The sequence below is a fragment of the Scyliorhinus torazame genome, chromosome 4 (genome assembly GCF_047496885.1).
Source record: "Scyliorhinus torazame isolate Kashiwa2021f chromosome 4, sScyTor2.1, whole genome shotgun sequence".
Lineage (NCBI taxonomy): Eukaryota > Metazoa > Chordata > Chondrichthyes > Carcharhiniformes > Scyliorhinidae > Scyliorhinus > Scyliorhinus torazame.
In genome coordinates this window covers 214,228,947-214,245,194 of record NC_092710.1, presented here as the reverse complement: position 1 = coordinate 214,245,194, position 16,248 = coordinate 214,228,947, and the positions used below count along the sequence as shown (strand labels likewise).

Genomic DNA, 16,248 nt, shown 5'->3' with positions numbered 1-16,248 from the left:
TTAGTCGTCCCGTTCCTGGACCAAGCCATACACTGTCAGGGGAATATTGCAATCTTCTTCCCACACAGGGAAATGTCGAAAAAAGTCCGTTGGGGGCCCTGAAAAGAGCCTAAATGTCCGTTCCAAGCGGGAGCTGCCGAACGTGCGACTTAGCTCTGCATAGCCGCAACCGGAAGTCCTCGAGACTATTAATGGCAGTCATCGGAAATGTTGCATAATATTTATATAAAAAGACAGAATGAGAAAATAAGCAAATGTCTGACGTGTAATGGGAGGTTGGGGAAGGTACAGGTGGTTAAACCAATGACACACACAGATAAATTAGCAAAGACCTTTAGCACCAGAATATTCCGTTCCCAAAATAAAATGACACCATTTCCACAGTGTGATTGGTCAGGAAAATATTCAGGATTGAGATCACATAAAATAACACTTGTGGACCTGTGAAAACGTCACAAAGGAATCAAGGACAATGAGAAAATCGGAGAGTTATCAAGAGTTAAACAAAGCTAGAAAGAAAGTCAGATAGAGAGCAAGAGATAAAGAAAGAAGTCAGTGAGTGGAAGAAAAGCAGACACATTGAAAAAGAAAACCTTGTTTCAAAGGTCGATATACAATGAAGAAAAACAGCTCCATTCAGTGAACACTTGATTCGTGAAATAATCAGTTCAAAGTAAACCCATACAGCGAAATCTTCAGCATGTACAATCTGTGGTTGCTGAAAGACCTGGGACTGTTAGCAGCTGTTTATTCCCAGAATCAGAGCAGATTCTCATCTCTCATTGTACTCAGGTCAGATGAATAATCTTGTAAGAGCCACCATGTGGTCCACTCCACACGCCACGTCCCCAACATCGCCTGCTACTGCCACCCGCCAGGGAAAGTACTGATCGTCCATTCTCCCAAAGCCAAGACAGCCGCGCAGATTCTTGCCCCAGACAAAGAGCTCGCCGCAATTGGTGATGGCAGCAAAATTGTTGAGGCCACTGTCGTGTTGGGTGTTCCGCTATACAGACGAACCAGCACGGTTGTGGATGGTACAACTCTGTTTTATTACTCTTGATAACAACATCTGTAAACTTATGACTGTGGTTCGTAATTTACCCGTTAACCTGTGGACACAGCCCTAACACTATCTTAGAGAGGCACTCAGCACATGGTGTATGTCTGAGTGGCACGCTGTGAGCTCTGTGCCCTGAGCTGTCTCCTGCTGGAATGAGCGGGAACTGTGGTGTTCCCCGTTTTATAGTGCGTGTGCTCTCACTGGTGATTGGCTGTGATGTTGCGTGTCTGTTGATTGGTCCGTTGATCTGTCCATCAGTGTGTATGTGTGTTTGCACCATGATATGTTTATCTAAAAAGCATGACAGCCACAACGAATACGGTTAACCCGAACCTGGGGTGTGAACTGAGACCAGCCGAACAGTGTTGGTGGGTTCATCTCCGGCACTCTAGATTCAGAAAGATTACAGCCTTTTCCTAGAATTCCATAACCCTAGACGAACACATTGCCTTCCCTGTTCAGGATTGCAGCGTGAGTCCCGCCACGCGCTGCCTGCTTTATTTTTCCAACTCCTTTAAACGGAAGATGCTTTGGCACATTCACCTGTCTGGCCTCAGTAACTGCAGAAAGCTGAAGATACTCAGTTTCCCCAGCCAAAAAGGACCCATCTTTGGATACAGCTAAACAGAAATCTCCAAATGTTGCTATCTACAGTATTGACACCAACAACATCCTACGTCAGCCTGGTTGGTTTACAGCTGATGCCATAGTGACCAAGACCTGTTTGTTATCAGCTCTCAATCCACAGGAATAAATCTCGCCCTTCTCTGTTCTGAAGAGACTGTGATCCTGCCCACATGTAACCTCAACAACATTGTTATCCAAGTCATCAATCTGGTGAATAATTTGGCTGCTACTATAAATCTCACTGTCCACGATCCTCCTTCCACACTGACCATAAGCATTGTTTCCCATACTGAAAACGCCCTCATTATCAGTCAGCAGCAGTCAGTGTGCTCTCCCACAGGACACCTGGACCACACGGGTTTCCTGAGGCTTCTCCAGAGGTAATGGGACTGGTGACGGTTACAGGACAAATTCATAACCCTTCTCCCCGACTCCAATGAAATCCAATCTAGGAACCTTTATTTAGATCTATTCCCCAGACTTGGTGATGTCACTGGTTTGTGAAGCCAGTAAAGTGAATCCATAGCCACAGGCAGCAGATGAGATCCAGCTCCAGCCGCCGCGGTCTCAGTTGACACTGTCGTGGTTTCTCTCGGCCGCCGCGGGGTAACGGTAGTTGCAGCAGGCCCAGGGCGCTGGTTTGGGCGAATCCTAGACAAACAGGCGGCTCCTCCTGCGGCCCTTCCCCATATAGCAGAAAATGGGGCCCCGATCGTGGACCTCACGCAGACCTCGAGCCTGCAGACACTGCCAGCCTGCAGAGCCGCAGCTCCTCAGGCTACTCCCGACCAGCGCCATGCCGAGAGACCGCCACCTCGAGAAGGTCAAAAGCTCATTAGGGCTGCCATGTTGAGGAGGGCACTCCCTTCAGGATTTCACGTTGTTGACATACCACTGCACTTGTCTGTGAGTGTCTCCCTTCCCACATGGGGATGTGCTTGGAGGGTATAGAACATAGAACAATACAGCGCAGTACAGGCCCTTCGGCCCATGATGTTGCACCGAAACAAAAGCCATCTAACCTACACTATACCATTATCATCCATATGTTTATCCAATAAACTTTTAAATGCCCTCAATGTTGGCGAGTTCACTACTGTAGCAGGTAGGGCATTCCACGGCCTCACTACTCTTTGCGTAAAGAACCTACCTCTGACCTCTGTCCTATATCTATTACCCCTCAGTTTAAAGTTATGTCCCCTCGTGCCAGCCATATCCATCCGCGGGAGAAGGCTCTCACTGTCCACCCTATCCAACCCCCTGATCATTTTGTATGCCTCTATTAAGTCTCCCCTTAACCTTCTTCTCTCCAACGAAAACAACCTCAAGTCCATCAGCCTTTCCTCATATGATTTTCCCTCCATACCAGGCAACATCCTGGTAAATCTCCTCTGCACCCGCTCCAAAGCCTCCACGTCCTTCCTATAATGCGGTGACCAGAACTGTACGCAATACTCCAAATGCGGCCGTACCAGAGTTCTGTACAGCTGCAACATGACCTCCCGACACCGGAACTCAATCCCTCTACCAATAAAGGCCAACACTCCATAAGCCTTCTTCACAACCCTATCAACCTGGGTGGCAACTTTCAGGGATCTATGTACATGGACACCTAGATCCCTCTGCTCATCCACACTTTCAAGAACTTTACCATTAGCCAAATATTCCGCATTCCTGTTATTCCTTCCAAAGTGAATCACCTCACACTTCTCTACATTAAACTCCATTTGCTACCTCTCAGCCCAGCTCTGCAGCTTATCTATATCCCTCTGTAACCTGCTACATCCTTCCACACTATCGACAACACCACCGACTTTAGTATCGTCTGCAAATTTACTCACCCACCCTTCTGCGCCTTCCTCTAGGTCATTGATAAAAATGACAAACCGCAACGGCCCCAGAACAGATCCTTGTGGTACTCCACTTGTGACTGTACTCCATTCTGAACATTTCCCATCAACCACCACCCTCTGTCTTCTTTCAGCTAGCCAATTTCTGATCCACATCTCTAAATCACCCTCAATCCCCAGCCTCCGTATTTTTTGCAATAGCCTACCGTGGGGAACCTTATCAAACGCTTTGCTGAAATCCATATACACCACATCAACTGCTCTACCCTCGTCTACCTGTTCAGTCACCTTCTCCAAGAACTCAATAAGGTTTGTGAGGCATGACCTACCCTTCACAAAGCCATGCTGACTATCCCTGATCATATTATTCCTATCTAGATGATTATAAATCTTGTCTCTTATAATCCCCTCCAAGACTTTACCCACTACAGACGTGAGGCTCACCGGTCTATAGTTGCCGGGGTTGTATCTGCTCCCCTTTTTGAACAAAGGGACCACATTTGCTGTCCTCCAGTCCTCTGGCACTATTCCTGTAGCCAATGATGACATAAAAATCAAAGCCAAAGGTCCAGCAATCTCTTCCCTGGCCTCCCAGAGAATCCTAGGATAAATCCCATCAGGTCCCGGGGACTTATCTATTTTCAGCCTGTCCAGAATTGCCAACACCTCTTCCCTACGTACCTCAATGCCATCTATTCTATTAGCCTGGGGCTCAGCATTCTCCTCCACAACATTATCTTTTTCCTGAGTGAATACTGACGAAAAATATTCATTTAGTATCTCGCCTATCTCTTCAGACTCCACACACAATTTCCCATCCCTGTCCTTGACTGGTCCTACTCTTTCCCTAGTCATTCGCTTATTCCTGACATACCTATCGAAAGCTTTTGGGTTTTCCTTGATCCTTCCTGCCAAATACTTCTCATGTCCCCTCCTTGCTCGTCTTAGCTCTCTCTTTAGATCCTTCCTCGCTACCTTGTAACTATCCATCGCCCCAACCGAAACTTCACACTTCATCTTCACATAGGCCTCCTTCTTCCTCTTAACAAGAGATTCCACTTCCTTGGTAAACCACGGTTCCCTCGCTCGACGCCTTCCTCCCTGTCTGACCGGTACATACTTATCAAGAACACGCAGTAGCTGATCCTTGAACAAGCCCCACTTATCCAGTGTGCCCAACACTTGCAGCCTACTTCTCCACCTTATCCCCCCCAAGTCACGTCTAATGGCATCATAATTGCCCTTCCCCCAGCTATAACTCTTGCCCTGCGGTGTATACTTATCCCTTTCCATCATTAACGTAAACGTCACCGAATTGTGGTCACTGTCCCCAAAGTGCTCTCCTACCTCCAAATCCAACACCTGGCCTGGTTCATGACCCAAAACCAAATCCAACGTGGCCTCGCCTCTTGTTGGCCTGTCAACATATTGTTTCAGGAAACCCTCCTGCACACACTGTACAAAAAACAACCCATCTATTGTACTCGAACTACATCTTTTCCAGTCAATATTTGGTAACTACCCTGTTACTTTTGCTCATATCCAGAATCATCTTCGCCATCCTTTCCTCTACATCCCTAGAACTATTAGGAGGCCTATAAAAAACTCCCAACAGGGTGACCTCTCCTTTCCTGTTTCTAACTTCAGCCCATACTACCTCGGAAGAAGAGTCCCCATCTAGCATCCTCTCCGCCACCGTAATACTGCTCTTGACTAGCAGCGCCACACCTCCCCCTCTTTTGCCTCCTTCTCTGAGCTTACTAAAACACCTAAACCCCGGAACCTGCAACATCCATTCCTGTCCCTGCTCTATCCATGTCTCCGAAATGGCCACAACATCGAAGTCCCAGGTACCAACCCATGCTGCCAGTTCCCCTACCTTGTTTCGTATACTCCTGGCATTGAAGTAGACACACTTCAAACCACCTACCTGAACACTGGCCCCTCCTGCGACGTCAAATCTGTGCTCCTGACCTCTATACTCTCATTCTCCCTTACCCTAAAACTACAATCCAGGTTCCCATGCCCCTGCTGCATTAGTTTAAACCCCCCCAAAGAGCACTAACAAATCTCCCCCCCAGGATATTTGTGCCCCTCAGGTTCAGATGTAGACCATCCTGTCTGTAGAGGTCCCACCTTCCCCAGAAAGAGCCCCAGTTATCCAAAAATCTGAATCCCTCCCGCCTGCACCATCCCTGTAGCCACGTGTTTAAATGCTCTCTCTCCCTATTCCTCATCTCACTATCACGTGGCACGGGCAACAACCCAGAGATAACAACTCTGTTTGTTCTAGTTCTGAGCTTCCATCCTAGCTCCCTGAAAGCCTGCCTGACATCCTTGTCCCCTTTCCTACCTATGTCGTTAGTGCCAATGTGGACCACGACTTGGGGCTGCTCCCCCTCCCCCCTAAGGACCCGGAAAACACGATCCGAGACATCACGTACCCTTGCACCTGGGAGGCAACATACCAAACGTGAGTCTCTCACGCTCCCACAAAATCTCCTATTTGTGCCCCTGACTATCGAGTCCCCAATTAATAATGCTCTGCTCCTCTCCCCCCTTCCCTTCTGAGCAACAGGGACAGACTCCGTGCCAGAGGCCCGTACCCCATGGCTTACCCCTGGTAAGTCCCCCCCCCCACAAGTATCCAAAGCGGTATACTTGTTTCTCAGGGGAACGACCGCAGGGGATCCCTGCACTGACTGCTTCTTCCCAGTCCCTCTTACAGTTACCCACCTATCTCCAATCTTTGGTGTAACTAATTCCCTGAAGCTGCTATCTATGACCCCTTCTGCCTCCCGAATGATCCGAAGTTCTTCCAACTCCAGCTCCAGTTCCCTAACTCGGTCTTGGAGGAGCTGGAGATGGCATATGAGGAGGAATGAGCGCTTTTACTTTTTTAAAATAAATTTAAAATATCCAATTCTTGTTTTTCCAATTAAGGGGCAATTTATTGTGGCCAATCCACCTACCCTGCACATCTTTGGGTTGTGGGGGCGAGACCCACGCAGACACGGGGAGAACACAGACAGTGACGCTGGGCCGGGATCAAGGGAGGATGAGGGGGGAGGGGGAAGGACATAGAGGCCCAAGAATATTTTTGAGAATTGAATTTGGCTACGTTCCAGATAAGTAAATCAGTCCTTTATTTCAAGTGCAATAAGTTTTTATTGACACATGAATTGTGCTTAATAAAATACTTAATATTTATTGGTAAATTTAATGCAGAGATACATTTGGTAGTAATTTTGAAAAAATAGGATGCAAATCAAAAGGCAGTATACTGCCTCTTTAGAAATTTATCAATTTCATTTCAAGTTAAATATAAATTAGTTCGCAGATGGATTAGCTGAGCTGGATACTGCAAAACTTCATTTTTACATGAGTGTTTTTTAAAATTTAGCCAGGTGTTGTAAAGCAGTAGTGTGTCTCCAGCATTACACATTCCTTTTGGGAGTTTTGGTGGTAAGAATTTATTGGGGGTTTTCAGCAGCTTCCAGTTAGTAGACAATCCAGTTCTATTTCGTAAAACAAATTGCACAATTAATGTGCTGTTGGTTCACTAAACCAACTCAGTTCTGCTGACAAACTCTTATAAATTTTCTGACCGATTTATAAGCCTGACTGGAAGTAAGGCAGTACATAGGTCAAACTAGCCTGATCTGTAGCGCAGTGACCTGAGCAAATACTCAGGTTCAATATAAGTTAATGGATGAGATAGAGACAGACTATTTGCAGTGATTGAATGACTCCGAATGAAATGTAGGGCAGAGGGCATGAGATTTCTTTTTCACTCATGGGGTTATGAAGACGTGGACTAGACTACCAGTATTCATGGTTGAAGTAGAGACCATTGGCTGAATTCTCCGCCGTCGGGATTCTCCATTTTGCCGGCAGCCCGGTGGTTTGCCGGCAGCCCGGTGGTTTGCCGGCAGCCCGGGGGTTTCCCGACGGTGTTGGGCTGCCCCTCAATGGGAAACCCCATTGACCAGCCAGTGAAACAGAGAGTCCTGATTGCGTGCCGCAACAAATCTGGTGCGGTTGGATGGAGAAACCGGCTCTCTATCTTGTACATGTTAGATAGTTGATTCGATAGAGAAGGGTAAAGGTATGGAACAGAGGGGATTAGGAAAATAGACAATGTGTACTGTTGGGCAAAATGGCCTGATTATTTTCTGTGTAAAAATGATGTAATGTTTGACTTGCTTTTCAGCACAATGGACAAAAAGACTGGGGGAATGGGGATGTAGTTTGGCGGGGTGGGTAGTGGCTAAAAATATGAATTCTAGAACCATAACATTTCAAACCCGGAAGCTGTGCCAAAAATAAAATCCAATTACCATAGTAAATCGGCCAATGTAGGAGAAGCCTGAATTACCATTTATTATAATGCTGTGTTCTAAGATTATAGTTGCCTCTTTCAAAATGTGCTGAAGTACATGCCAACCTTCAACTGAGGTGTCCTTTACAAACAGCAAATGTCCTTAACTCAGAGCCGAATATTCAGTGTTAATGTAAATCTACTTGCGACACTAATAAAGATTATTATTATAACAGAAGGCAGTAGCTAAAGTAGTCATTGGTTCCTTGGAGGATGAGAATTCATAATAGCAAACAGGAAAACGACAGAAACTTGGAGCAAGTATTTTATATTTGTCTTCGCCGTAGAAGACATTTAAAGCATCCCAAGAATAGTAGAACATCAAGAGGCAAAAGGATGGGAGGAACTCTAGGGAATAAGTTGTAGAAATAATTAATGGGACTAGAGGCTGACAAGTCCGTTGGAACTGATGGCCTCCATCACGGAGTCTGAAAGGATGTGGCTGCAGAAATGTATCACCAAAATTCCAAAGGTAAGGTTCAGTGGATCGGAAAACGCAAATGTAACTATTCTAGAAAGGAGGGAGACAAAGCGGGAAACTAGAAGCCAGTTAGTGTAGCAGCTGTCATGAGGAAAATGCTAGAATCTATTATTAGGAAAGTAATAGCTGGACGTTGAGAAAATCTTTTTTTTTTAAATCCAGAGCAACATGGTTTTGTGAAAGGAGAATCGTGTTTGACCAATTTATTAAGTTCTTTGAGAGTGTAACAAGTTGGGTAGCTAATGTTGAACCAGAATATATTGTGTATTTGGATTTCCAAAAGGCATTGTATAAGGTGCCACATAAAAGGTTACTGCACAAGAAAATAGTACATTGTGTTGAGGGTGATATTTTAAATGGAAAGTTGGGATAAATGGGTAATTTTGATGTTGGCAAGCTAACGGGTTGAGTGCTGCAAGGATCAGTTCTGCGGCCTCAATTATTTGCAACCTGTATTAATGACTTTGATGTTACAGTGGTGGCATGTAGTGGGAAGTCGCAGGTTGGGTGGCTCCCACTTGAGATGTATTTTTAAGAGGTTTGAAGTCTGGTCCCGGGGGTAATTTTTGGAGGATTGAAGAAAGAAAGATAATAAGTCACTAAAGGATGAGAAAAGGGCTGCAAGGAGCAGCTGTGAAGAAGGGAGGAATCGAGGCTTCGCCATCGAGTGAGAGGGCCAGCAAAAGCGCTGGCAAGATTGCGGAGGATGGACCGCATGGTGGGGCCGCTGGAAAAGCAGTTTGCGAGGCACATGGAGGCGTTGAGGAAGGAGATGGCGGTCGCACTGAAATCATTGGTGGAGCAGGCAATCACTCCGGTGAGGGTAACTGTGGCATAGACATCGGCCGGGGTGAGAGAGCAAGGTGAGAAGATGGAGGAAGTGGAGGTGGCCATGTCGCAGCACAGCGACTAGCTGACCTCGATGGGGGACGAGCTGCAGAGGGTGGAGGGCTTCGAGCAAAGCTTGATGATATGGAGAAGCGCTCGAGGCCACACAATCTGAGAATTGAGGGGCTTGCCCGAAGGGAGAGGGCCCGAGACCAATAAAGTACTTTGCTAAGTTGCTGGTGTAGCTGATGGGGGAGGGTGAGGACCCCTCCCGGTATGAACTGGACCGAGCTCATAGGTCGAAACCAAAAGTAAATGAGCCACCAAGAGCGGTAATTATCTGCCTCCATAAATACCACGTGAAGGAGAGGGTGTTAAACTGGGCGAAGCGGGAGGTGCAGTGGGCTGGTGCTGGAGTTTGGATATACCAAGACTTGACGGTGGAGTTGGCGAAGAGCCGAGCGGCTTTCGGCCGAGTAAAGGCGACACTGTACACAGTGGGGTGCGATTTGGTATGGTGTACCCGGCGAAGCTGAGGGTGACGTACAACACCAAAGATTTTTATTTTGAAACGGTGGAGGTGTCTGAAGCGTTCGTGAAGGCAGAAGGCTTGGGACAGAAGTGAGGCGTGGTAGAGAGGTCTTGGACTGTGATTGGGGAGCTGGAAAATGTATAGATGTTATAACTTTCTGTTCATTGACCTGTATTGTAACTTTGGCTTCACATTGTTACAGAGTTTAAGTTTTTGTTTGGTTTGATTGGCATTCTTTGTTGCAACGTTATATGTTACTTTATTGAGTTGTATTGGTTGTATTGTTTTTCTTTTTCTTCTCGGACTGGGTGGGAGGGGACGGAATGCCTTTGGGGGGGGGGGGGGGGGGGGGCCACACCACACCACACCACCTGCACTAGCTAACTAAAATCGGCTAGTGAACGGAGGTGAGATGGGTAGAGGGCTGCGGACATTGGAGCCTGGTAAGCAGGTTTCGATGGGCCTATGGGGCGAGCAAGGGGAATGGAGGGATCGATCGATACCAGGTGAGGTTTTCACGAGAGGAAGTGGAGGGGGGGGAGGGGGTTCGATGTTAACAATGGATAGAGGTGGGGCAGGGCCCGGTGGTATGATTATAGTGGATAAGAAGGGGTGAGTGGGGGTGAGAGACCCCCAGTTAGGATAGTTACGTGGAACATGAGGGGATTGGAGGTCCAGTCAAGGGTGCTTGCGCATCTTAAAAGCTTGAAAGCTGATATAACAATGCTGCAGGAGATTCACTTGAGGGTGGAGGACCAGGTGAGACTTAAAAAGGGCTGGGTTAGCCTGGTGTTTCACTCTGGATTTGATGAAAGGGCTTGAGGAGAGCGGTAATGGTCAGCAAAAGGATACAGTTCCAGATGGAGAAGGTGGTTGCGGATGTGGGGGGTAGAAAAAGTAACTGAGGAATATGTAGGTTTCAACTGAACGGGGGAGGTGTTGAAGGCGGTTGTCTGTGAGGTTCTAAAGGCGGTGGTGAGGGGTGAGGTGATCTTGTTTAAGGCGAGGGTGGACAAAGAGAAGAAGTTGGAGTGTCAGAGGGTAATAGATGAGATGCTGGAGATCGATAGGAGTTATGCAGAAGATGGGGACCCAGCAAAGTTGGAAAAGAGGAAGGAACTACAGGTGAGCTTTGACCGACTATCTACCAGGGAAGGCAGTACGCAATTGAGGTGAGCAAGGGGTGCAGTTTACGAACATGGAGAGAAGGGAGGCGTATGTTAGCAGGTCAGCTTTGGAGGGAGGCTGTCGCAAGGGAAATTGTTCAGGTGCGGGACAGGGCAGGGAAGTTGGTGGTGGCTCCGAATCAGATTAACAATGTCTTTAAGGAATTCTATGTGATGTTGTACAGGTCAGAGCCATCTGGGGGAGACCGGGAGATGGAGGAATTTCTAGATGGGCTGGAGTACCCGAGGTTAAGGGAGGGGGACAGGGCTAGTTTAGAAGGGGCAATAGTTGAGCAGGAGATAAAAGATGCGATTGGGAGGATACAGTCGGGGAAGGTGGCAGGGCCGGATGGGTTTCCATGGAATAGTAGAAAAAAAATTGAAGGATACGATGGTGGGGATGTTTGAGGAGGAGATAGGGAAAGGGGGTGTTACCCCAAACTTTGGGGCAGGCATCGATTTCCCTGTTGCTTAAAAAATATAAAGATCCAACGGAGTGTGGGTCATATGGGTTCATATCACTTGGGGGGGGTGGGGGGTGGTAGAGCTTAGGGCGTCCTTATATGCCGATGACTTGTTATGCATGTCAGGACCGTGTGCGTCAATAGGGAGAATATTGGAGCTGCTTCGGGTGTTTGGGATTTTTCTCGGGGTACAAATTAAATCTAGACAAGAGTCAATATTTTGTGCTGTTTCGGCCGGGCGAGTGGGGGATCTGCCATTCCGTAGGGCAGGGACTCACTTTAGGTACTGGGAGTGCAGGCTGCTCGGGACTGAGGCTGGCTCCGTAGATACAACATTTCTAGTTTGGTGGGGAGGGTTAAAGCTAATCTGGCAAGGTGGGATGGTCTCCCTCTGTCAATGGCAGGTCGGGTACAGGCGTTTAAAATGAACGTGTTGCTGCGATTTTTGTTTATTTTCCAATGCCTGCCGATTTTCCTGCAAAAGGCATTTTTTTAGAGAGATTGAAGGAATGATTACCTCGTTCATATGGGGAGGGAAGATGGCCAGAGTTAGAAAGGTGCAGGGGGTTTGGGTCTTGTGAACCTGATGTATTATTACTGGGCGACGAATGTGGAGAAGTTGTGGAGCTGGGTCAGAGGGGTTGATTCCCAATGGGCCAGTATGGAGGAGAGTTTGTGTAGGGGGGTCGGGATTTAAGGCGCTAGCAACAGCGCTGCTCCTGATGGTGCCGGGGAAATACTCAGGGAGTCCGGGAGTAATACCTTTGTTGAGAATTTGGAGACAGTTTCGCCACCATTTGGGTTGGGGGCAGGGACAAGGGAAATGCTGATTCGGGGAGCCACAAATATGAGCCAGGGAAGTGGGATGGAAATTTTCAGAGATGGAAGGAGAAGGGAATTAAGACACTAAAAGATTTGTTTTTGGGCGGTCGGTTTGCAGGATTGAAGGAGCTGGGAGCGAAGTTTAGGCTGGAGCAGAGGAAAATGTTTAGATACATGCAGGTTCGGGACTTTGCCAGGAAGGCGATACAGAGCTTCCCGGTGGAGCCGGCCTCCACATTGCTGGAGGAGATGCTGACAACAGGGGGGCTGGAGAAGGGGGTAGTGTCGGCGGTTTACGGGGCTATTTTGGAATAGGAGACGGCACCGCTGGAAGGGATCAAAGCAAAGTGGGAGGAAGAGTTGGGAGAGGGTATGGAGGAGGGGTTCTGGTGTGAGGTGCTCCGGAGAGTGAATGCCTCCACCTCGTGCGTGAGGTTGGGCTGATACAACTGAAGGTGCACCTCACAAGGGCGAGGATGAGCCAGCTCTTTGAGGGGGTCGAAGATGTGTGTGAACGTTGCTAGGGGGGTGCGGGCGGGGGGGGGGGGGGGGCGCAAACCACGTTTGTATGTTTTGGTCCTGTCCAAAGGTCCTGAGGATTACTGGAAGGAGGCTTTTAGGGTAATATATAAAGTGGTGCATGTGAAACTGGACCCTGGCCCTCGGGAGGCCATATTCGGGGTATCGGGCCATCCGGGGTTGGAAACGGGTGTGGAGATCAATCTCTCCAGCCTGTGCTCTTGACGGGGTGGGGTGGGGGGGGGGAGACCTGTTGGAAAACTCTTTAGAAGAATAAGTTTGAATTGAGGGGAAGGATGGAGAGATTCTACAATTCCTGGGCGTTATTCATTGTGCACTTTCAAGAATTGGATTACATCGAACATTAGAGGGGGTGTGGGTTTGGGAGGGAGGGGGCTGTCTATGTTAATGGTGACTATGGGTGATTCCTGTTTCCTTTTGTTGATGTTAACATGCGGGCAGTTGCTTGGGGGTTTGGTGTGAGGATGGGATTGTTGTTGTTGATAAGGGGATTGACATTGTATTCGTCACGGCTTATTGTCTGTTAGTGGGTGAAAATGTGGAAGAAAATGTGATAAAGGAGAATAAAAATATTTTAAAAATAAAAAATTATTGACTTTGATAAAGGGGCGAACTGCATTGTAGCCAAATTCGATAAGATAGGGAGGAAAATAAGTTGTGAGCTGGATGAAAAGAGCCTTCAAAGGGATATAGATGGATTAAGTGAGTGGGCAAAATATTGGTATAATGTGGGTAAATGTGATGTCATTTTGGCAGGAAGAATAGAAAGAAAGGCAGAATATTATTTAATTAGTGCGAGACTGTGGATTAGTGACGCACACAGGCCCGGGTGTCCTGCACATGAATCACAACAAGTTAGCATGCTGGTACTACATGGTACTAAGTAATTAGAAAGGGAAATTATATATTGGCTTTTAATGCAAGGTTAGAGTGGTGCATAAAAGTAGAGAAGCCTTGCTCTACACCCAGAATTCTGTGTATGGTTTTGTTCTCCTCACTTAAGGGATACACTTGAGTTGAAAGCAGTTCATAGATGTTTCACCAGCCTGATTCCTGGGTGAAGAGGTTGGCTTATGAGGAAAGGTTGAGCAGGTTAGGTCGAGACTAATTGGAATTTAGAATACCTTATTAAACCGTATTAAATTCTGAAGGACTTGAAAGGGTAGATGCTGGGAAGGTGTTTCATTTCGTGAAGGAATCGAGAACTAGGAGACATGGTTTAAAAATAAGGGGTCTCCTATTTAAGAAGGAGATGAGAACAAATTTCTTCTCTGAATTCTCTTCCACAGAGAGCAGTGGAGGCTGTGTCATTGAACACATTCAAGGCCGAGTTGGTCAGATGTTTGATCAACAAGGGACTTGAGAGGTATGGGGGACATGCAGGAAAGTGGAGTTGAGACCAGAATCAGATAGCCATGGTAGCTCAATGGGCCAAATGGCCTACAGCTCATATTTCTTATGATTGTCAACCTTAAGGGATTTCATTCATCATTGTGCAAACACAAGAAAAAACTCGTGCAAGTGCATGCCAGATTCCCTCGGCATAAATACTTTTATACTATGGCAGTCCACGATTTTAGTTCTCTTCGTGCCAGCATGAGGGGCATGTGTACCCCCTTCAAATTTGCCTCAAGTGCCTACCTGGAGTTCCCTGTGGTGATATGCATCACTGTAAATACACAAAGGGTTAATGTAAATACACTGCGACTAAGTAAACGCTAGAGGGAGCACCAGAGACGTCATGACATACAGTTAATGAACACATAGAATAGGAAGAATAGGACATGACCAATGGGCAGTCAAGACACCCAGAGGTGACACTACTACAAGGGGGCATCGCACAACCCATATATAAGGACAGGGCACACATGCTCTGTCTCTTTCCACAGGCGACACTTGGAGAGTAGGACGGGCAGATCAGAAGCATCACACCCACCACGTGGTGTAGAGCAGACTCGTTAGTTAGTCTGAGTTATAGCAAGATTAGCAGGAGAGTCGAACTCATAGAGAACTGTGCTAATGGTTCAATAAATCACATTGAACTTACTTCAAAGTCTGGAGTATCTTTTGGTCAAAGCTGCATCGAGTTGCAGCCTGTGTTATCCCAGAGTACATAACGCAACATTCCCCACAGGGATCGAGGATACTATACGAGTGCAATTTCATAGAATTTACAGTGCAGAAGGAGGCCATTCGGCCCATCGAGTCTGCACCGGCTCTTGGAATGAGCACCCCACCCAAGGTCCACACCTCCACCCTATCCCCATAACCCAGTAACCCCACCCAACACTAAGGGCAATTTTGGACACTAAGGGCAATTTATCATGGCCAATCCACCTAATCTGCACATCTTTGGACTGCGGGAGGAAACTCACGCAGACACTGGGAGAACGTGTAGACTATGCACAGACAGTTACCTAAGCCGGGAATGGAACCTTTACCCTGGCGCTGTGAAGCAACTGTGTTGACCACTGTGCTGCCCTGGCATTAGGGATGCAATAATGGGGAACTCATGAAAGTGGTGGTGCTCAGTGTCATTAAAGAAAACATTTTGTCAAACACTTGTGTCCAAGCCATAGTGATTTATAATCATTTTTATTGCACTTCCTACTGCTTTATGGTACACACTGTGCGGCTTCAGCAGAAGGAGAGGCAGCCTGCTGAAATTCCTTGTCTGACTGCTAAGTTACTTCTGACCTCCTGGATTTTGATGCCTCTGAAGTTCAGTTACTAAAGCCCAACAAAAGCTGCTCCGCCTTCACCAATACATGGACACACGCAACTGAAAGACAAGCCTGTGAAGTACTGGCTTTGGGGGGGGGGGTTGGTGCCTAAATTATAAGTGTTTTGACTGGCGTTTTCATTCCCATTTCGCCATCATTCCTTTCCTAAGTCAGTGCCATAACATTCTTACCATATGGAAGATCAGTTACTCAGTGAAGCTCGGCACTGGACATCCGTTTCAATTCAGTACAGATTTCCATGGTCATAAAAGACAGCATCCATTGCATTCCACTCATGAATGTCCTTTACCTCATCCCAAAAAAATCTGAGGGGTGACACAGTGGTTAGCACTGCTGCCTCACAGCGCCAGGGACCCGGGTACATTTCAGACCTTGGGTGACTGTCTGTGTGGGGTTTGTACGTTCTTCCCATGTCTGTGTGGGTTTCCTCTCGGTGTTCAGGTTTCCTCCCACAGTCCAAAGATCTGTGGGTTAGGTGGATTGGTCATACTAAAATTGTCCTTTAGTGTCCAGGGATGTGCAGGTTAGGTTATGGGATTACGGGATGGTCACTCTCAAATGAGCAGGAATTGGTCGGTCTAGACTTGATGGGCCGAATGGCCTCCTTCTGCACTGTAGGGATTATGTGATTAATTGAGCATTAATTAACTGGAACGTCCCCAAATGCTGTTGATTTATATAACCTTCCCCCTCTCCTCTCCCCTCTTCCCCCCCCACCCCACTCTTCACCCTTCCACCCCCCTTTTCCCC

The 16,248-nt window shown here is 47.2% G+C and overlaps 1 protein-coding gene and 1 pseudogene across 8 annotated transcripts in view; one reads left to right on the top strand and one right to left on the bottom strand.

The window, feature by feature from the left end:
* The window catches only part of LOC140410741 (nuclear receptor coactivator 7-like), a 186,315-nt gene that overhangs the window by 131,929 nt on the left and 38,138 nt on the right, over positions 1 to 16,248 (top strand). The gene's annotated exons all lie outside the window — the stretch shown is intronic.
* On the bottom strand, positions 714 to 2,488 carry LOC140410742 (RCC1-like G exchanging factor-like protein; annotated as a pseudogene).